We start from the raw sequence: 22,898 nt of genomic DNA on the forward strand, positions 1-22,898 counted from the left end.
ACCATCTACGTCACAAGCTGCTGTTGAAAGGATCCGACTGGCTGTAGTTGCTGGTGTTTGTGTGTTTATCAGCGAATTCGATGCTCAAGTTGTGCATTATTACATGGTTATGATAGCAATAATTTTCATGTAGGATGAATCGTCCTGGTTGGTTAACGGCAACCAATAAAATCTTCACAACCACCGCTTCGCAAGAAGCTGCAGCACAGCGCGACTTCCTCGAATGCCGTTCGTTAAGGTGGCTGTCATATTGCTGCAGGACAAGCAGTATTGGCTGATCAAAGGACATTGAGTCTGCCGTGTAATTGCCATGCATAACGAGCAGCAGCCTGGACCTCCGCAATAAATAAAGTATGATTTGGTACAGCACAGCCTTACTCGAAACATGCGAGGCAAAAAAAATCAGCGATAACTTTCACAAATTTGAGAAGCTCGAGCAAATCTTTATATGTCGGTACACTTCACGCATAGCCATAGCAGTTTTGAAAACGCCGGACATTGAAAATCACCTGGGTGAATATACGCGCCCCCTTTTAGGAATTCCTTTCTTACCTCCTATTAAAAGCTACAAAGGTTTCAAGCAGCCATATTTGCACGTTTATTCGGCGGCTGCGACGACGGTCGTGAAGACGTTTGCGACTACATTTAACGGGGATCCTCGCATGAATGCAGAAATATACGCACGCAGGTGTAGAGCACTCAAGAGATAGCAGCTGTTACTCTTGCTATAGGCAGATTAACGGTTAACTTTCATATACCCCTTCCCAGAACAAATAAATTTTAGCCTCACTAAAGTCTGTCCTAGGGTATGAGATAAGTTCACACTGTAAAACATCTTAACAGTTATTTCACAGTGCCCAGAAGACACTAAAGCTCGTCGCAGCTTTTTCATCTGTTGCCGCCAACCCATTTTTGTTGGAAATACAAACAATTGATGACGATAATGATGGACATGCATTAACTCGGTGTGAACTGTTAATATAGTGAACAAAACGTACGTATGACAGAATTTTCTGTCGTTTTCCTGTCGTGCGACACAACTCTATGTCGGCCGACAAGCGATCTTGTCTGGTGTTGTACAGTGTAACAGAGCTCATGTCGTGGGTTCTGTCGCACAACAAAGGTTTCAGTAGTGGGTTGGTTGGTTGTTGGTTGTGAAACTTTATTTCCAGCGGATATAGAGGAGCGACACGAAGTCGCCTCCCGCTTTAACGGCGGCCGCTATCCCTTGGGCAGCGGCGGCGTCTTCAGCCAGCTGGAGGAGCTTGATCTGTATCCCCGGGTCGGGGCTGAGCAATAGAGCCTCCCAATGAGCAGAGTCGGTAATGAAGTGACTCGCGGGTAGGGACTGCGGGCAGTTCCAGATCATATGATTTAGATCGGCTTTCGCATCACAGTTTTTGCATTTGTTCGAGTAGAGTCCTTCCGAATAGAAGCTACACAATTGGGGATTTGGATAGGTGTTAGTTTGAAGTTTACGCCAGGCTTTGGCCTGTTACTTGGTGAGCGTTTTATCTGCTGGGGGGAATCTGAGTCTTGCAAGCCTGTAGTGCTGCAGGATTTCTCTGTAAGAAAACAACCTGTCCTTGCCAGAGTATAGGGCGGGTGGGCTGCACGACCCAGCTCGGCGGGACAGTTCTCGAGCTAGGTTATGAGCCGCCTCATTACCAGCAAGGGAAGCATGAGCAGGCGTCCAGATTAGGCGAATGCGCCGCGTGGGCTGATAATTTAGCAGAATCCGTGCTGCTTGTGGGGAGATTCTTCCAAACGTGTAGTTACGTATAGCCAATTTTGAGTCGCTGACAATGGTTTCTGCCGAGGATCCCACAATGGCTAGAGCGATGGCTGTTTCTTCTCCAACATGTGTGTGCTGAGTGCGTATAGTGCCCCCAGTTATGAGTGTACCACGTTCCGTGGTGACCACAACTACCATCTTGTCAGCCGAAGAATCTGCCGCATCTACATATACCACAGAGGTATCATTAAGAAAGCGTTTGCCTAATGATTTGGCTCTCTCTGTACGACGTTCAGCGTGGAAATCTGGGTGCATGTTCCGAGGTAGTGGAGGAATGACCAGAAGCTGGCGTATATGTTTGGGAAGGTCAGTTGTGGGTCCGCCTTGTCGTTCGTATGTTATGCCTAGTGTGGACAGAATGTGTCTGCCAGTTGGTGTGGCCGATAGTCGTTCGTACTGCGAGACGGTTACCGCTTCAATAATCTCGCTTAGGGTGTTATGAAGACCGAGACCTAACACTTTCTCAGTCGCTGTGTGCATGGGTAGCCCAACTGCCTGTTTGACGCATTTTCTGATTATGGCCTCCACTTTTTCTTTTTCAGCTGACTTGAGATGTAGGTAAGGGCATACGTAAGCTATGCGGCTTATCACAAAGGCTTGTACTAAACGGAGAGTATTGCTTTCCTTCAAGCCCGAGTGGCGGTTTCTAATGCGGCGAATGAGTCGCATAATTTGCTGCGAGGTTCCCTGAAGCTTCCGAATTACGTCACCATTGAAGCCGTGTTCTTCTAGAATTAGGCCCAAGATTTTAATTTTGGGCACTCGAGGAATGGGGACTCCGCGAATACTGAGTTCGATGGCCGGTGGGGTTTGCGCAAGGGATCTGATGTTGCGGAATATGAGAAATTCAGATTTGGCTGGAGAGCACCGCAGCCCCCTAGGGTCTACATAGTTCCCCGCGATATCTATTGCATGCTGTAGTCTCTCCTCGATTTCGGCATCATTGCCCTCGGCGGTCCACAAGGTGATATCGTAAGCATAGAGGCTGTGGTGGAGTTGCGGAACCTGCGCTAATAGGTGTGGAAGTTTCAACATTGCAACGTTGAAGAGAAATGGTGATAGGACCGATCCCTGCGGGGTGCCCTTGTTGCCGAGGGGAAAGTCATGCGAGTGGAGACCTCCTACTTGAAAATGCGCCTTTCTACCTGAAAGAAAGTCGCGGATATAGTTGAAGGTGCGGGCTCCCACCCCGAGTTCATGAAGGTTCTCCAAGATCGCATCATGTCTGACATTGTCAAAGGCCTTTTCCAGGTCAAGTCCAAGAATTATTCTGGTGTCCCGCGTTTTTGCCTCAATAATCTGATGCTTGAGCTGAAGCATTACATCCTGCGTAGAAAGTTTTGGTCGAAATCCAATCATGGTTGGAGGGTACAGCTCGTTCTCCTCCATAAACCGGTTGAGGCGGGTATGAACTACGTGCTCCATGAGCTTACCTACACAAGATGTGAGCGAAATCGGCCTGAGGTTCTCAAGGCTGAGTGCCTTCCCTGGCTTTGGGATGAGAATGATCTCTGCCGTTTTCCATATTTGTGGGATGGAGCCCTCCGACCAGCATTTCTGCATATACTCAGTTAGTGATTGTAGCGACACTTCATCCAGGTTGCGGAGGATCTTGTTGGATACTGCATCGGGGCCAGTGGCGGATTTGCAGTTTAGCCTGGCAATCTCTGCCCTATCCTCATCCACAGTAATGGGGGAGTCGAGCTGCGTGTTTTCCGGACCAGCATAATCTAGGAAGGCTTGGATAGGAGCATTGCCAATATATCTATCTTTAAGTTCAAGGAAAAGGTCCTCTGGTGGGCCTGCATACTCATGCACAAGCTTCTGCAGGTTCTGCCTCTGGGTGGTTCTGCTACCTGTAGGGTCAAGTAGATGACGGAGCAAGTGCCAAGTCTTAGAGACTCCCATATTGCGATCCATTTGGTTGCATATGTCATCCCAGTTTTGTTGAGTAAGTTTAGCTGCATGATCCTCGATCTCCTTGTTTAGCCTAGCTATTCTTCTGCGCAGATTGCGGTTCCACCGCTGTCGTTTGAGTCGGTTCTCGAGTCCACTCTTTGCCTCCCATAGGTGAAGAAGCCGGCTGTCCGCAATCTCCAGGTGGTCAGCCTGGTCTAACGTATGGGTGACTGCTTTGGCATCTTGACAAAGATCCTGTGCCCAGATATCTATGTCTAGTATTTCGGGGGTATCAGCTTCTCGGGCGGCTCTTTTAGCGCGGAACGTGTCCCAATCGACAAGGGTGGGGGCTCGAGCGCTACGACGTTTGGGGCCAGTTGAGGTCACTATTTCCAATATGTAGTGATCGCTGCCGAAATTTTGTTGAGTGTTTATCCATGTTGGAGTGCCCGAATTTTTAGCAAAAGTCAGATCGGGAGACGTATCCCTGGAAACACTGTTACTGCAGCGGGTGGGGACTAGTGGATCTGTAAGAAGAGTCAACCCACACTGTTGTGCGGTGAGCCACAGTTTTCTACCTTTAATGTCCTCCTGTGCGTAACCCCAAACCGGGTGTTGGGCATTAAAGTCTCCCGTGAAAATGACGGGGTGATTGCCTGCGAGCTTCAGGGTCGCCTGAAAAAGCGGGCCGAAGCTTGCTTTCCGTAACTTTGGGCTGCTATAGACATTCAGCACAAACAGACTGTGGTCGGGTTTCCTAGGCGGAATTAATTCGACTAGCACGTGTGTGACATTTGTGACTGGGGTATCGTGCTGTACTGCCGCAATATTTCGTTTGACAAGAGTCGTGACTCCAAGCGTTCCACCCCCCGATGAAAAGGATTGATACCCAGCTAGCTTGCTATTAGTTTGTGTCTCTTGTAGTGCGATTAAGTCCGGTCCGTCCCTATTGTTGAGGAATTGTTGGAGTACAGCTCGTTTGCGGCTAAATCCTCGGCAGTTCCACTGGCAGATGGTGTAATTGGGTTGTGGCGCCATGCTGTTGCTAGTCGGATACCGCTTCAGAAGAAGCGGGTTTGCGAATTTTGTGAGGAAGGAGCCTGCTCTCTGCTTCCTGCTGCCAGCTGCCTAAGTTAATTCCTGCCGGTGTCTGCATAATTCTTCCATGATGGAAGTCATTGTAAGCTGCACTTGAATGAGGGTGCTGTTAGTCTGCGTTTGCGCTTCTTCAATTTTGTGAATGGTGTCGGCTAGTGTTTGGCCTTCGGACAGGGAATCGCCTGCTTTTCGCTTAGGCGGGGGTGCCCGCGTTGATTCAGCATGCATGTCCGCTCCGGCGGAGGTAGAGGGGTAGGTTTATTGGCGCCATCGGTCGTAGGCGGTGACCCAGCCTGCATTTGTTGCTGTTTTAGAGCGGCATTTTCTTTCTTTAGGTCCTCGACCTCACGAAGTAATTTCCCTACCAGCACTTTCAGGTCTGCTAGCTCAGAGGGGTTGGAGTTAGATTTCTGGGAGGCTTTATCTGCCCCGCCTACCTTTTGCGTGCCGACGGCGTCCTGGTTCAAACCGGGGTTCCGTGGCTGGTGTGAAGGAGTCCTGGATTTGGAGGCGGACCGGCCTCTCGGTTCCAGTCGTGGAAAGGAGCTGGATCGATGTCTATAATTTGTCCGTCCCCTGCTTTTGGAGCGCCTGCGTCGCTCTTTAGACTGCGGCGACTCTTGGCTATGCTGGGTCAGATGTTGGCGTTCCTGTTCCCAGCGGCGTTTGCTGACAATGTATGGAGTGCGGTAGATTTCGCGGAATTTGTTGCTGCCCAGTTCATGGCCCTTACCGCACAAGGCACACTCAGGCTAGCAGCTATGTGTCTCAGGAGGATTGGCCATGCCGCATCCGCGGCAGCGAGCGTTTTTCGGGTCCGGGCAAACGTCTCTGCGATGTCCGAGTTGTCCGCACAAAGAACACACTTCGTATTTTTTTTGTAGAGGCAGCAGCGAATAATGCCACCCCCGAAGCTGATCCAACGGGGAACTCGCTCACCGTTGAAGAGAATGAGGACCGTCTGCGACTGCGCACCCATGCGCCGGACTCCAAATAATGGAGGATTCCTTGGATGCTGAAGGTTCGCAAGGATGTCAGCGTCCGATAGATGTTTCGGAACGCCTTGGATCACTCCTTTACCACTGCCATCCGGCGTGGCGACATACGAGGTGATGGCGATCTTGTTCGCGCTGTAGATGAGCTCCTTGATGTTTAAGTAGAGTTCCCCTCGTACCGCGGAATGGGTGGCCACCAGTATGGTGTGTTGCTTGAAGTTGAGTAGCATGCAGTCTTCAGATGATTCTGCCAAGGTGAGGCCCGCGGCGTCCCGGATGAGTTGAAAGATGCCGAGTTGGCCACAGCTCTCGAGTATACGGAGGCCGCCCGATGGCCGGAATATCACCTTGGTTAGGCCCTTGGGTAGGCGAGGTAGGTTCGACGCCACCGATTGTCGAGCAAGTCGTCGGCCAAGCTTTTTCGCAGAGGAGTCGGCAGAGTGCCGCATGCTGCCCTGTCCCTGGGCGCGATCGGTTCCATTGTGTGCCGCGGGGTTATTCCTTTGGCGTTCGTGACCGGAGCGTCTCGATTCACCGACGGTGAACCAACCATATTGGTGCGAAACTTCTTCGGGGCTAATGTCAGCCCCCTCCACGGTGACTTCCATGTCCAGTGTTGGAGGAAGATCCCACTCAGATAATGCGGCACAGCCCCGTCAGAGCGGGGTCGCTAGGCCTGGCATGGGCCTAGCGGGCCGTGCGTACCGGCGAGAGCCGAAACGCAGAAAAGTCCGCAGAAACAGGCAAAAAGGGACTTGCCGATGCGTCCGACGGCGTTATCCGAGCTTCGAAGACGAAATCCAGGCAAGAGCGGTGTTGACCGTCGCTGAATTCAGTGGTGGGCATGGGTGAAGCGAAGAGCGTTCGCGCGAGCGTCCGATCCACGCCACGTCCGAGCCGGTTCCTCTCAGTAGTGGGTGTGCTTATGGACATGTAAATTAAAGCAAATGACTTCAAAAACTTTCGTTTCTCACTCGCAACATTATTTTGAAGTGGCGCAGCCGGTTCTTACCTGTACTGGGCAGGGCTGTGTTCATCGTACTGGATCAGCTGCCTCAGATACCCTGGCCGGATGTTGCTGCACCATACCTGCGCGGACAGCGACGCCCATCGATCATATTCATCCTCGATACATCAGTGAGAGAAGATTAGATCATGCGAAAGGGTGCTGATCGGAAAAGCGACTGCCCGGGAATGCATCTACCATTGCGTTTGAGAGGAACAACAGCTTTTTTCCCGAAAGGTGTTCCAGGCCAGGTAAGTGATTGTCAATGTTTCCACATTCGTCTTTTAGTAGTCTGTTGTACGCCTGCTTAATTAGGCACTTGTTTATATTAAGCTAAAACATTAGTGCTGGAGGTATGATGCCAGCCGTTCCCGAAAAGAAGGAAAGGATAGAGAAATGCTTCTCTTCTTTCAATTTGTGGTGTTAATATATGGCGAAATAATAGCGTGATTATTTAAAGGCTGAAGAATAATTGATTCGAAAGTAGAAGAAAGCGACCACATGCTGCCGCTGGGATCCTAATCCTCGACCTCCTCCCATACTGTGCTCTATAATGTGCAAACGACTTCTACCCTGAGTCTCCCCAAACCATTGACAGAAGTATACAATTTGTTATAATTATTTGTACTTCCGCTATCACTAACGTTCCAAGAAAAGAATTATGGCATAATAAACAGAAGGTAAAAACGAGTGTCAGAATCGTATATTGTTCCTTTTTTAAAACAAATTTACTCTATACGAGGCTGGTGGACACAGTGAAACTTACCTTGAAGGCAATTCGAAGACCGCCGTTGTCAGCTAAATTTTTGCCCTATGTGTTTTTTGCATTAAGCTGCGTGAGGTGGAAGAAAATGCATCGTCTACTTCGTGTGGGCATTGATTGGAAGAATTAATCTAGCTACACAAACAGAACTGCGGCAGAAGCCCCAGCTACCGAGCGCCCTACATAGAAGTTGTTCCTACGTTGTTCGGTGTATAGTAAATAAAATAGCCTAGATGGTCTGCCTTCTGTATTAATTCCACGTCGGCCATAAAATACTGTCTATGTATGCTGTCTAAGCTTCGACTACAAATTATTGTACGGCAAAACCTGTTTGCACACAATTAATTTATATAGTTATATGATTGTGTCGATGCGAGAAGACAAACTAAGCTAAGCCCTTGAGTAGACGAATGCATGCCATGTTTACTCGTGTATACACATCACTAAAAAGTGGTTGAGTGTTCTGTGTAGTATTTCTACAGTGTATTCTTTCTTTACCTATTGCTTCTGCATCGCGGAAATAAAACCAGAGGAACGGGCCCATCCATTCACACGCATGCAGTTTCCTCAGAATGCACGTGCAGTGTATCGACTATGAACGGGTAGGGACAGCAAACGCTGCGAACCCTCGCCGTCATAATGGCCGCATGATCTGTGATGTTTCCGTACTGGTATTCGAAGCATTTAGCCTTCTTTTTGAAATGGGTGCGGGTAGAGTTTGTCCACAACTCTTGAAGTGCACCGTCAGCGTCGAACTGGCTCCCTTCAAGGGCGGGTGTCAGATAAGTGACGTTAACGAAGATCAAATGATCATAACTGAATTTACTTCGAATATATAGTGCATAACTTTGCTGTGTTGGTCAAATGTTCAGGGGACTCCCCGAAGCTGGGGTGTATTTGTAACAAGAGAGTAATTATTCATTGGCACCCACCCAAACGCAGCCACTAGGCTAGAAAGGAAAGCTGTACAGCTTGCTCAGAGCCTTCGCAGTTAAACAAAAATTGTCCTGGTCCGGGATTCGAACCCAGGACCACCGCTTCTCAGGAGCAGCCACACAACCGAGTTAACGGGCACGGTTTGCTGTGTGTTTTGTTTAAAATCACATGGGATGTGTTTTGGTCTCTCCCATCATTAAACACCTTTAGCCTACCGTGTAATGTGTTACCGTTACCGAATTTCCTGGAGCCAGCCCACCGCCGGTGAGCCCGCGCTGATTGGTCGCGACGCTCCAAGCGCGCGAGACGAGCCTTACAGCTCCCGGGTTCCTGGCAGCATCAGGCGCCGTCAAGGCGATTTACGCATGCGCATTGACTGCTCGATGCTCCGGTACCTGTAAGGCTAACACGCTACACGGCATACTAACGGCGTCTATTAACAGCACTAAATCCGGGTAGGCACACCATGGCATGGTTACACCAAACGTGTATGTAGAAAGTTTCTCAGGTTTTCATATTAAAAGTCATAATACGCCTTGATGATGAAATTAGAGCAAAAGCCCAATTTCACTTAACATACCCTGTTGATAATGGATTCGGTAGAGCATTTTTTATCTTCAAGTTAAAGTGGACAAGCCATTGGTGTAACGTACTCGACAATGGTTTTTCATCAAATAAGAGAAGCACCTGAGAAAACTATCATTGGACTTCCTCATACCAGTCTCCCGAGTCGTCGAAGCCATGTGTCATTTCGTGGCCAACCACCATTCCAATGACTCCAAATTTCACTGAGCTGTGGGCGAAACTAAGGTAGTGTTCACAAAAGCGTCGGCTTTTACGATGTTTATCCTCGGGACGCGAATCCCATGATTTTGAAAGTGTTTTATTGAGAAAGCATTACATGGTTCACCGGAAACCAGCGTCGGCGCTGAACAGCAGCAGGAGTCCCAAAAAGCTTATAAGACGTTACTGCACTCTAAAGAGAGAAGGTGGCAGCTGTCCCCTAGCGCACACCATTTTAAAAAAGGCTGCAGGGTTGAGGACAGCTTACAGCCTTTTTTACATTATTTTTAATCTCTCTTCATTCTCTTCTGCTTAGAGTGCGCGATGCAGCAGACGTGAACAAATGCGGGAGGACCCTCACAGCATTTATTACCAGCGCTACCTAAAGTCTCTGGTGAAAATTGTTTTTCTTCTTGCAGTTTTGCACTTAATGAGCGCACAACTGTGCTGAAATGTGCGGTTGCCAAAACCAGATGAGAACACTTTGTCAACATGCGGTCGTAGAAGCCGTCACGGTGCTGTTGAGGGTGATCATCTAAGTCTCTAGATTTCTGTAGAAAAACGCGACCTTTTTTTATAGAGCGAAAGCTGAATCTAAAGGGTACTGAGACTTGAAAGAATACCTGGGCTTACCGCGGCAGTCTGTGCTGGCAGAAGACGCCTTGAAGGGTTCCTGAGGGGTACACTCCAAGGTGCACGGTGCGAATGTCTTATTTCTCCAGTTAATTGTGCGCCGCGTGTCTGCCTTTCCTTCCACAGTTAGTAGCAGCTGGTTTCGGCTCTTATATGCAGACTAAAAAACACAGGGGCACCTAATTCCATTATGTGTTGGCATTGCGACAGTTTTCGAAGCTGTTGATGTCTTTGACGCAAGTGATTAGTGGGGCGGTTAAGGGGCCAAGGTTGCTCTTGGCAAGCTCTTCACGTACACCACTTGCCACCTGCCGCGTTTGGGAAATGGAGTCTCCGCGCAGACAAAACTTGTCTGGTGACGTCACTTACGGTCCAATTACATCAATTCCTTCCGGCTGGTAGGTATTCCCCGATCTGGCGACATCACTTCCTAGCAGGTGATGTCGCGTCCCTCCAGTCAATGAGAATTCAAAGTAAAAGTCAGTATATATTCTGACAACGTATGGTACAGTTGCCTAGGGCGCAGACCAAAAGGCTAATGGATGCCTGACAAAGAGTCTGCCCCCTTCTTGCTTCCATTCGAGAGCACATGACATTCAGCGCATAAAATAAATACAAAACGAGATGGAAATATTGAGTGGTTGGTTAACATTCTCCGTTCTTCCTTTCTCCGTTCTGCATGGTGACGTCATTGATAACGCTACTGCCGGTGATAATAATAATAATTGGTTTTTTGGGGAAAGGAAATGGCGCAGTATCTGTCTCATATATCTTTGGACACCTGAACCGCGCCGTAAGGTAAGGGATAAAGGAGGGAGTGAAAGAAGAAAGGAAGAATAGGTGCCGTAGTGGAGGGCTCCGGAATAATTTCGACCACCTGGGGATCTTTAACGTGCACTGACATCGCACAGCACACGGGCGCCTTAGCGTTTTTCCTCCATAAAAACGCAGCCGCCGCGGTCGGGTTCGAACCCGGGAACTCCGGATCAGTAGTCGAGCGCCCTAACCACTGAGCCACCGCGGCGGTGAGCCAATCAGGATTTCTGGAATAGCACTATCGTGGTTCGCCTGTCTGATTCATCCGGCGGTATCGACATCATCAGCTCAGACTTCAGAACATCTATACGCTGGTGCGTTCCACCGACCCATGCTGTCGAATATTGAACAGATAAAACGTAGTCGGATAGCCGCACGGCAAATACGGCAACGCATTGCGGTCGGTACTGTTGCCGTGTTTGGCAACCGCGTTTTCCTCACGGTTTTTATTTTGTGTACTTGTCGTATTTGTTGTGGGACTGTTCTAAAACTCTCTATTACGGCACTCTCTATTATGGCTACCGACAACTAAAGTTCAATACGCGATGTACTCTGTGTGTAACTTTCGGTTTCTAATTATTGGCTTGTCTATACACTGATTTTATGTACGAATTTGTGTACCTGCATAGCGGCTATTTTGTGCGCCTAGCCTCCTAACTGCGTGTTTAAGTCATCTCTCCTATATATTCTAGATCCAGATAAGTAAACGCTCTTCCGGGTCCTTCAGACGCTGAGAACTGGCTCCCTTCACTCGGCGCCTTGGCGAACGTGGTACAACAGGTCTTAAGTACTGAGTGGCATTTGGAAAAGAATAATGGTGCCAGAGCTTGCTTTTGGGAATGCGACTTTATGCTTAAGGGCACCAGTCGGGACAGGAAATAAATCAGTGAACTGCTGACAGATTAACATCAGGTGGCCTCGGCAAAAACCAAACACGAGGAATTACAGGGGAATATGGGCTGAACATCGTTCGAAGTACGGGAACCTCAGAGTGCAATATTCTACGAGGAATACCTTGCGAAATTTGACGATAACAGGTGGACACTTAAGGTATTTATATACTTGCGTAGCAAGAGCGTTCACTCAAAGTGGCGGAAAAGGACTAGGAAACTCAGCACAAAGTATGAAGGAAACCGTGATGGAGGTACAGAGAGCTTTAAACGAAAGTAAAAAAACGCAGATGTTCAGAACTGGATTATCCCAAAGGAAAGAAAGCAGGCTCTAGACCTGCATAGACAACGGAACAGGCAAATCAGGAGGGGAACGTTCAATGGCAACTCAGTAGGCAGCGCGCTGCGCTTTCAAGCGAGATCAAGGCGTCTTAGAACACCAAGCTGCAAGAATAAAATTAACCAAGAAGATGGCACGAGTTCGGGAGCGGTAAATTCGTAGAAGCAATTCAACATATATAATTTAATAAAATGTGACATTGTCCGTCCCAACGTCGGTACAGTCACAGCCACCCTCCCTGAGACCTAAGGTATTAGAGCCAATGTATATAATCTTACAGAATCTGCGCTAGGCTTTAGCAAAAAATGCGATTGGAAGAATGTTGTCTAAAAAGTAGGCAGGTGACGTACGGATGCATGTCAGGATTAAAAACTGGTAAAACGTTAAAGTGAATAAAATTTACAAGCAACAAAAAATTACGAATTGATAGGTAATGCCGTTAGAATTGACAGGTTGGTGAGATAAATATAAAGAAAATGAAATACCGAGGATGGTGGCACCACTCACCACCCCGTTTAAAAGGAGACGTTTCTAAAATCAGAAGTCATCGAAGCGCTAAGAGGTATCTAACAGGTATCGATGCAAAACGTTACTTGTTCATACCCATTTCGTTGTTGCTTGGGTTGTAAAAGGCGGTCACGACAGCAGAACCGACAATCCAACTGCAGTGACAAAGAAAAACAAAGCGTTCTGCAAAGCATTCTGGAATGCATTGCAAAAAAAAGGAAAGCCAGTAGGCCTAACTTTCCTCGTGTTATTCTTCATCACCAGCCGAATTACGCCCACTGCTGGAGAAAGGCCTCTCCCATGTCTCCCCAATTAACCCTGTCCTTTGCCAGATGCACCCTCCCTACACCTGCAAACTTATTAATCTCATCCGTTAAAATAATTTTCTGCCGCCCCTGCTACGCTTGCCTTCTTTTGGAATCCACTCCGTTATCCTTACTGACCAGCGGTTAGCTCACCTTCGCATAAGATGCCCTGCCCAAGCCCATTTCATCCGCTTGATTTCGGCTGTGATGTCAATAACACGCGCCTGTTCCCTCATCCACTCTGCCCGCTTCCGGTCTCTTAACGTCACACCTAACAATTTTCTTTCCATGGCTCGCTGCGTTGTCCTTAGCTTAAGCTGAACCCTTTTCGTTACCCTCCACGTTTCTGTCCGTAGGTGAGTGCCGGTAAGATGCTGCTGTTGTATTGTTTTCGCTTGAGGGATAATGTTAAACTGCCATTCATGATCGGAGAGCACCTGCAATATGCGCTCTACCCCATTTTTATTCTTGCTGTAAAAGCTGCCAGATCCAATGCGGACCTGGAATAGGGGCTCCACCGGTTGAAGAGGGCGAGGACAACGCAAGATGAAGACGACCCCTGAACTCTGAAGTGTATAGAAAGTAGAGCAATAAAGTTCATCCTATCCTATTCTACCTATTCATTCACTGTGCTGTTGTTATTGACGTGTTGTTCAGCGTCATCTGGTGGCTCGGAGCTCTGTTATCAAAATTGTACGTGGCGTGCTTCTCTGTGCGTCTTCGAATTCATTACGCGAAGCGATACTTCGGCAGCCCGCGGCGGCACGCTGCTCGATGTCATGATCTCTGCTTGTGGCGCTGTTATCGCTAGCGACCTCGGACACACGCTGAAGCCGCATTGCCATCGCTCAGATTATCAATGCATGATAGCTTACGAGTGGCGCTTCTTTCTTTCCCTGACAAAGACTGTTTACAGTAGCGAAATTCAAAGGAAGGACTGTGCTTTGCCAGATGGGATGTTCTCGGCGAAGTTTTATAGAATAGCGGCTCACTTCTTGAGACACTATACTCTATCTGCTCGTCTTGTGGGTCGCTTTCTGCTCCAGGTGCAAGGAAATCAGAAAAGAGGTTTCCAGACGAGGAGGCGCACGAAAGAGAAATGCTTATCAAAATCGTGATCGCAGAGTACCGGGCCAGCAGGTGGCGCCCGGATGCAATTAACTCGTCTCTTGCGCGTCGTCCGGACCCCGTAGAGTATCTGTTACAGGTCCAATTGGACTTATTTTTGAAATGTGGCGGCGAGTTTGCAGGATGCTTCACTCCCGCCACCGGTTGGCCTGGTATTGCACTGCCTCCGGGATCGGCCTTGTCTTGAGCGCATCTTTACTATCCTGTCTTTCTATCCCATCTTTCAACTCCCCTACTATCTGCGCGTGGTAGCGATTGTGGCTCGGCTTAAGCCAGTGGGCAGGCCAGTGCACTTTCCTTTTCTTTCTTGCTGGCAACAACTTCTCTCTCTCTCCCGGATACTTCTGGCTCCGACAGTATTTGAATTAGTGCTATCCTTATTACCTGCCCGTTAGCCTGTCTTTTATTTCACTCGCTGACAATTAATGATTAGATACGTAGTCAATTTAATAGACAAGGCGTCAGATTAAGCAAAAAGGCATGATTATTGTTTTGATTTGATGTATATGGTTGGGGCGGAATTCTTTTCGCTGGGGGCACGCCATGGAATCTTGAGCCAGGGAAGCAACTTACTCGGCTTTGTCGTACGGCTGTCGCAGCTTGAGCATTTCCCGCGTCAATTGGTTATGCTGTATCCAGCGCAGTATTTGCGCGAAGGAACAGTTTTGACACAGCTGCGGTGCTTGCAGAAAAAGAAGTCTGTAGGTATTGAACAGCTAGGTCATTACGTATTAGTTCTATACAGGATGTTCCGCTTAAGACTTTACACAATGTTTTTTCAAAATAGGCTTTTCAGTTAGAAAAGCGCTTTCTTTGGCACAACATTGTCAGCGGTGTAGCACGTCAGAATACAGCAAAGATGTGCGAACTAGCAGGCTGGTAAATAATAGTGAATAGTTAATTTTTTAACTATTATTGTTAGGCTCTGTATATATTGAGAGGCGTGTAGCCCACCGTAATCAACACACATCAGTTTTTATAATTTGAAAAACTCGGTTCCCTCAGCGCTGTGGCTCATTAAATTTTTTCTCTTTCGTGCATTTTATTGCACCGGAGATTTTGCTTTGCCTGCAGGCTTCTCGAAAGCACATGTATTTTCGCGCTATGTAGCAAAATTTTGTTGGTCCAAAGCTCCGATGGTAATCGCGTTTTCGAAATTCTAAAAAGTGATGTGGATATTACTTAGGTTGGGCTACACGCCTCTCAATAGTATCCGGGAGCCTAACAGTAATCACTCTTATAGGGAAAGCTCTACTTCAGGACCAAAGCTGCGAAAACCTGGCCATCGCTGAAGCCTTCACCTTCATTTCGAATAAATAAATAAATAAATAAATATTGCTGCGACTGTAATTCGAACCCGCGGCAGAGCGACCACATCAGCTTCGCCGGCCCCTCACTCGACGACAGCGCCACGCCATGGCCGCAGCCGAACACGCCTCGTGTTAAGCTGCAACACACTACCGCGCTGTGCATTGCACGTCGTCATCTTCATCAACTTCCATCTGCGGCGCGAACAGATCAGATCAGCTTAACCTGGGTCTAATGCCATCGCCAGATATGCCGATGAACCAGCGCAGAAAACCATGAGCCAGTCAGGCTAAACAAACGCTTTCGCATGTCTGCTCTGTTTAACTACGTTAACACCGTAACGTATTTATTCTTTATTTTAATTATCTTTGCTCCCTTCGGACACTCTCTAAGCCTTCGTGATCACATGCTGGTCACCAACCCTGTGAGCAAGCCCCATGAGCCCATAGTTGCATTACAACGTCACAAACCGCTCTGGCTGTCGCCGCTATATTCCAAATGTATTTCATGGCACGCCAGTCGCATCTATAAAAGCAGAGCTAAACGCAAAGCGATATTTTCACAAGGCTATTGTAATAACACTGCTACCGCATAGTGTGACATCTCCGCGCTGAAGCTAATCCGCTATACCCTTAGCTTAAAGGCGTCCATGGATGAGTCTTTCTGTTTTGCTGTACTGAAGAAAGACACTGGCACCAACCAGAGGTTTCGAAAGAATGAAATATAAAAGTTCACTCATCCCTGATGTAAGATCTGGGTTGCTTCCGAAACGCTGGCACTTCTTTTAGTGTGAAAGCGTTACTACACTAAGCCCTGCTGAAAAATCGATGGGCCTCTGTATCCTCGACCTTTGACCCTTGACCTTTGACCCTTTACCCTCGACTAGGGGAAGGCCATGTGGTGCGAAAGTTTAAGAGAAATTGTCTTGAAGGACAATGTAAAGCAATTGCTAGGAAAGAGTAAAACAAATTAGGACAAGTGCTCTGGCTCGTCTTGCTCGGTTTAACGGTGTTAAAACTCATTTTTTCACCTCTAGATTGGTCCTATAGTCTTCCACATAACGTTCTAGCCGTCATGCTGTTGTTTTTGTAACTGTGCGACCATTACTTCCAAATCGTTCTGTGCTCAAGCCATCGCTTATCACGCTTGATTAATGTCGTATGCTTGCACAAAGCCTCAAGGTACGATCGAGGCAAGGGAAAGATGGCGCCTGCCATTCGTTGAAATGAAAACGTACTGCTGGAAAACTACGTATCTCACTTGAGGCACTACCAAATGCGGTCACAGTGGGCGATAAGGCGTAGATAGACCGCATACTCAGGTATTGGTAAAGATTCTCTAGATAAGTGTTGTGCAGCCATTCCGGTTTTCAAATTTTTTGTTCCCATTTTCATCAGCGGCAAAACGGAAAGGCAATGCATTCATGAGCTCCAATGTAACAGCTGCATGTTTCGCTGAAAAGTTTGTTATAATTAGTTGCAGAACGTGTCGGTAAAGTGCATATATGCTGTAGTATGGAGCTATTCCCTGGCCAGATTTTGGATCTGTGAGCAAAATATTTGGTCGCAGGTTCCATTAGCGTTAAAATATGTCCTGGTTTTAGAGCAATACAATATGGCTTGTGTTTACTGTGGAATTACGAAAATAGTCTAATGACTTTCTATACACTTCTTACAGACTCTATTGACTTCATATCGATTTTTTGCTTTGTCTTTTCATAGTTTATAAACTGTCCATAGAGAAGTATGCTAAATGTTTAAGGCCGTAAATCTGCAAGTAGTCTGCAGACCGTGTATATAATATAAATTTTCTATACACAAATCCATGGCGCTTGTCTAAGAACTTTTATAGACTTCATTGACAAAAGTCTGTGGACAGTCTTTAGACTACGTGAAGAAATTTTTGGTTGTGTGGAGTAAATGATAAAATGCCAGGGAAAACAGGACGAGTAACAATTTCCGGAATCTCGCAAAAAACGTTGGCACATCACCTTATTCTCAGCTACATTTCTCGTTTGATTGTCCATCCATTTAGCCATTTGCAACCTCCCATTAAAGACTACTGTGATCCGCCTGGCAAGGTCTTCGGCCTGAAATGGGAAAGTGTAAGTGCCTCGCATGGCAGTACTCTGCGTACTCTGCAGTTATCTGGAAAAACGACTGCGATTCGTCATGGGCGTTGTGTAAGAGTTTGCTGTGCCTAGGTTCTTTCCAAGCATATGTGCACACTTCTAATTTTAGTTCGCAGGTACCATCTTTGCTCAAAATATGCAGGCAGTGGAACACTTGTGCATTTTTTGCTCTCAAAATGCTGTGTAAGGTATCAAGAACTGGTATCCTGACATTCTTAGACGTGTTTGTTTAAGTCTGTCTTAAGGGCTCCACTCTATAGCAGATGAGACACCCCAATGATTTGGTAGTTTTGCCAAAGACTGCACAATTCCCCATGTAACATAAACATTTGTGGATTTCACGCTTCAATACTCTTTGCACACTCTTATTTGGAGGCTCAACTACCCCCCTCCACACACACACACACACATCCCTCCTCCCTATCTATCTTCAAGACGGAGTTTCGCTCTGCCAGCATTATCTCTCCTCAAGAAGTTGAAAATACTTGACTTTTTCCTGCTCTTTATGGCTCTTTTGAGTTAAATGTTTTACCAACGAATTGTGCCAGCAACTATCGTTAGAGAGTATTTCCGTTTACCTCTTGTTTGGCTTCTCTGCTGAACTTGTGCTGTACGTAGAGACGACCGACAATCTCGGGCATAGCGTCGTTCTCGATGCCAACGCACTTTTTCCACCTCGGACTGTCGGTGACGACTCCCGCAATAACTTTAAGTCCGCAGGAAGCATTTCGAAATTGCTGAGATGTTTTCTCCGCCCATGTCATCATGACTCTCAGGCAGGCGTAGTTGTACAGCGTCTTTCTGGAAAGAAAATTTAAAACGGGCCGCTTCTTTTACGGCAGAGAATGATTCAAGCTTCCCTGTTGCGCACAAACATTTCCAGGTTTTTATTTACGGTAGTGTTGAAGAGTTGGGGCATAATATTGTCTGAGATGTATTGGTTATTTTATTTTAATGCAAAGGCACTTGTATTCAAATTACAAGAAAAGCCGATTGCGTGTGTTTGTTAGTGTGTGAGTGTGTGTACTCACAGATGGGAGCAGAAAATGAGTAAGATGTCCTCAAGGGCGCTCCCTTTCATAAAACGGTGCGTGCTCAAAGGGGAGTTTACCCTCTTTTTACTCCTCCCTGTTAAGATTGTAGTGTTATGTTTGTAAACGCTAGATCTGGGGAGGAAAAAGAGGGAGTCGGAGAGTATTTGGCTGGGACGGAGTTTTTTTACCGGATGACCAAAAGCATTTGCACGTCGCGTTTTGAGAGAGAATTTGGTGTTTCTCTCTCTTTCCTTAGGAAGAGAGTTATTGAGACGGAGTTAAAAGCCTAGAGGACAGTTAAGACCACCGACCATTTTAGGATTTCGTTGTTGTCGACTATAGTTACGTACCAGGCAGCTGCAATGCTAGCCGACGGCATGAGACGCCACGGACGGCGAACTAAAAAAAAAAAACAGCGCGCGACTACATGCCGCACCGAAAGATAAACTTTCCCTCCCGAAAAAAAGCTAAGATTTTACGATCTGCGAGTGCTATCAGAGGTTTTTTTTTAAAAAAAACAAACTTTACATGTAAAACTCTGCGTTGCCCTCTTCTGCATCATGAGTGGCTATTCAGAACGACCAAGAATAGGTTTTTAAAAGCGCGGCGAGATTTTCGGCACCCACGTTTCAGGTCTTATGGTCACCATCGGCGCAGACGGTAAGCATGTCCAAAATTTTATTTATTTTACTGTATTTATTCATTTATGAATACGGTCAACCCTCACTTGAGGGTCACTGCAGGAAGAAGAAATGAAGAAAAAGAAAAGTGCATATATACACAAGAATGCAGAAGCCTCTTCGAGCACCTACAAATCAAGAGAAAGTAAAAACTCAACACAATTCACAAAACTGCACAGTCACCTGCGCTGTGCAACAAGAAATATATTTGGCAGTCATTTACGCGCAGATCCACAGGAATCCCCTTCCTAGACAGAGTCACGAATTGCATTCACGAATGTCGCTACACCGACAGACTGAGCAACATGATCGGGCAGTTTATTCCAGTTCTCAAAAGCATCCGGAAATAATGAGCTGCGATAGACGTTAGCTCAGGATAAGTATGGCCATATCGCTTTGTGATGATTAAGGCTGGAGCTCAATCTACCTCGAGGCTGTAGATGTCTTTATTTACCAATGTTAATTCCTCCATGCATGATTTGGTACAGTATTTTTAGTCTTTGCTTCTCACGGCTTCTTTCTAATGGTAAGTTTTACGTTTATTTCCTGGTCTGCGGATGGTAAAGTCGTTCTCCTATGATACGTGGGGCTGCAGTGCAAAATGGCTTGGGTCAATCCAGCCGTAAACTCTGTTCCCTTGTCCGTCCTCAGCGCAGTCGGACGTGTTCAGCGGAACATTATCCAACTTTGGCTGGAGTGCCATCCGGCAAGAATTGCGCTTCTGCGCAATGCTTCAGGTAGTCGGTGGCCGCTATTTATTTTATTTTTTTCAGAAGTAAACATTCGCGACGGGCCAAGTACGCCCATACCGATCTGCTAAAAGGGCATTGGTGCTATGTGGCTCAGTTGTCGTGCAGGTCAGGTAAGTGGGTTTTTTTTTTTTGCTGACTGTATCGGCAGACAACCATGTAATATGTGACCTGCACTACTAGTCGTGACCACTACTACGTGTCTTGAATTCGAAACAGGGCGCGAGTAAAATCGAGATGGATTAGGCGGGTTTGGTTTTTCTGACATTTTTTTTTTCAGTTTTAAAAATTGTTTCGAATAGTCTCTCGTAGTTATAATGAAATATTTCTACAGCTTTTCAACTTTATAAACTTAGGACGTCATATCAGGGACAGATTCCAACTGTAGTCAATGTGCGGACTAAAAATGCCCCCCCGCCCCCCTTTAATATCGTCGAAAAAAAAGCTATTTCTGTTGGTACTTACTTGTCGGCAGATTCAAGAAAGCGATTTAGTTCGTCGTAGTGTTTCAAGGCATGCAATTAAACTGTCTCGTTCTCATGCAGAGTGATATTTGCTGCCGAAAATTCTTCCCTGAGTAAACTGAAAAGCGGCAGCAGTCAAAATAACATTAAAAAAAAACAGAATTCCTAACATGTCAGCGGCCATAGGTACTGCACTCGTGACGCGACAGGCGCCTTCGCTTGCTGCAGAAGTTTTCATAACAGGCGTACATTGGAGGGATGTTGCAGCATTTAAGTGTGCAGAGTGCAGTGCAGGCTAGATTTCCCGTGGCATGAGGTGAACACGAAACTGCTTACATAGCTTAGGATAAACAAGACGAGCGCGCGAATTCTGAATCCCCAGTTCTCAGATGTGTCAGTTGGCCGGTTTAACGACTCAGTCAGGCCGCGGCGGTAGCCTAGTGGTTATGGCGCTCGTCTGCTGATCATAAAGACGCGGTTTCGATCCCGGCAGGGGTGTTCGAATTTCGATGGTGTCGAAATTCTAGATGCCCATGAACTGTGCGATGTCAGTGCGCTTGTTAAAAGACTCCAGTGGGTCGAAATTTCCAGAGTTCTTCACTACGGCGTCCCTCATAGCTTGAGGCACTTTGGGACGTTAATTAAACCCTCATAAACCATAAAACTTACGACTCACTCATTGTTGCTCCTCTGGCTTGCGAGGCACGAATTGTTTGCTCGTGAAAGGTCGCGATCTTGAACGCTCAGTTCTGCGGCATTGGGGACTGAACAAGGCGACGCATGCTGCGTATACAATTAGAATGCCATCTGCCAATATCAGACGGAGAACAACTGATGGCGACGGACATTTGGTTCGCCGACGACTGCCAAGTATGAGACCCTGTCACTGCCACTGCGCTTTTTGTGGTCACAAGTTTACACGCACAAAAAATAACAGAACGCTCTTCATCACACCGTGTACGTTGCTGACCACATTTTTTCAGCTTTAAAAATTATTTCGAATAGTCTCTCAATGTTATAATGAAATATTTCCACAGCCCTTAAACTTTATAAACTTGGAAAGCCATATCAGGGATAGATTCCAACTGCAGTCATTGTAGGAAAAGGGGGGGGGGGGGCAGATTAAGAAACAACTCATCATGTTTTTCTCAGTACCGTATCTCCTAAGTGGTTTATTTTTTCGGCATTTTAATAAAGCCGGAGAAATATACAAAAAAAAAGAATCCATGACATTGAGCTTTTGCGCTGCCGTATGTATGCCAACGGTTAAGGTGTAGCCTTTTTATCAAGCATGGTCGCACTTGCGACTCGCTTGCTCGGTGGCCGAGTGCACTCTAAACACAACGGGAGTAAAAACGGAGCAATCCGTCCTCTAACGCACTTCCTTTCAAGGGGCACGAAATGCTGCCCACGTCTCAGGAGAGATTTCCATCACTAAAAATACAGAATACTTATGATTGGCAAGAAAATCAAAGATCTAGAGGTTACGAAGATTTTAACAGAGGTATCAGTCTCCTCCATTTGCTAACCTCAAGGCCTAAGGTGCCGCGTTTAAAAGTCTCCTCCCATTGCTAACTGCATCAAGCTTCTATGCTTTGCAGTGGGAACATGCCTCCGTTTCCGAGGGTAAGCATTCCGTGCATTTAATGACCCAAGTCTACTACGGAACTTGGGCAGCATTCCCTGCTAAGAATAGAGAGTGTGCTAGGGAAACTGCTTACTCCTTTTTTATTTCAATATGTGCTTATTCCTGTTTAGAATGCAGAACCCGGCCTCTAACACCGACCAGCCTGTCGCACCTTTCAGTGGATCCATCAAATGTGACAAGGGTGTAATTTTTCCCTTATTACGAATATGCTGTAAACCCATGTCATTTAATCGTGTCATTTAAAATAAATGTAAACTCGTGTCATTTAACCGAAAACGTAATCCTCTGCTCTTCCCGTATAAAATCTCGCACGTCATGGTAGAATTAACTCAGAGTTATAAATACCTCGGTGTAACATTGTCCAATGATCTAACCTGGAATGCACATGCGACAAAACTCTTATCCGCCTTGGATTGTTAAAATGACATCTACGCCATGCGCCACAAAACGTAAAGTTACTTGCCTACAAATCCCTCGCTGTTCTAAATTAGAATGCGCCTCTGATATTTTTGAGCCCTATCCAAAATTATGTAACCAATTCCTTAGAATCAGTAGTAAGTCGAGCCACAAGATTCATATATTCGTGCTATTCACATAATGTTAGTAAATCGTCATTAAAAGCAGAGGCAGGCTTAACATCTCTAGCTTGCATGTAGACGTCGTATCACTGGTATGTGCTTGTTTCATAAATTTTATTACAGTTCACTTCGTCATCTGCCCTACATCAATCCGCCGGCACGCATTTCCCCCCGCAGTGGTCATCCCCTTCAAGTTGCCCGGCCTCGTACGCGAACCTCTACATTTGCATCGTCATTCTTTCCACGTTCAGCCACGGACTGGAACAGCCTTCCACACGACATCGCCGCAATCACCTGCCCAACAACATTTGTGAATTGTTTAGAGACTATATTGACACAGTGCATTCCGCATTTTCGCTTAGCGCTGACCTGAAGCACGCGCCGTCTCGAAGAAGAGGAAGCGGAGGTGTCA

General features: G+C 46.7%; 1 pseudogene; it reads right to left on the reverse strand.

Annotated features, from left to right (window-relative positions):
- Positions 1 to 6,795: 6,795 nt before the first annotated feature.
- Positions 6,796 to 22,898, reverse strand: part of LOC144120089 (membrane metallo-endopeptidase-like 1) — a 152,915-nt pseudogene continuing 136,812 nt past the window's right edge.

The sequence above is a fragment of the Amblyomma americanum genome, chromosome 2 (assembly GCF_052857255.1).
Source record: "Amblyomma americanum isolate KBUSLIRL-KWMA chromosome 2, ASM5285725v1, whole genome shotgun sequence".
Classification (NCBI taxonomy): Eukaryota; Metazoa; Arthropoda; class Arachnida; order Ixodida; family Ixodidae; genus Amblyomma; species Amblyomma americanum.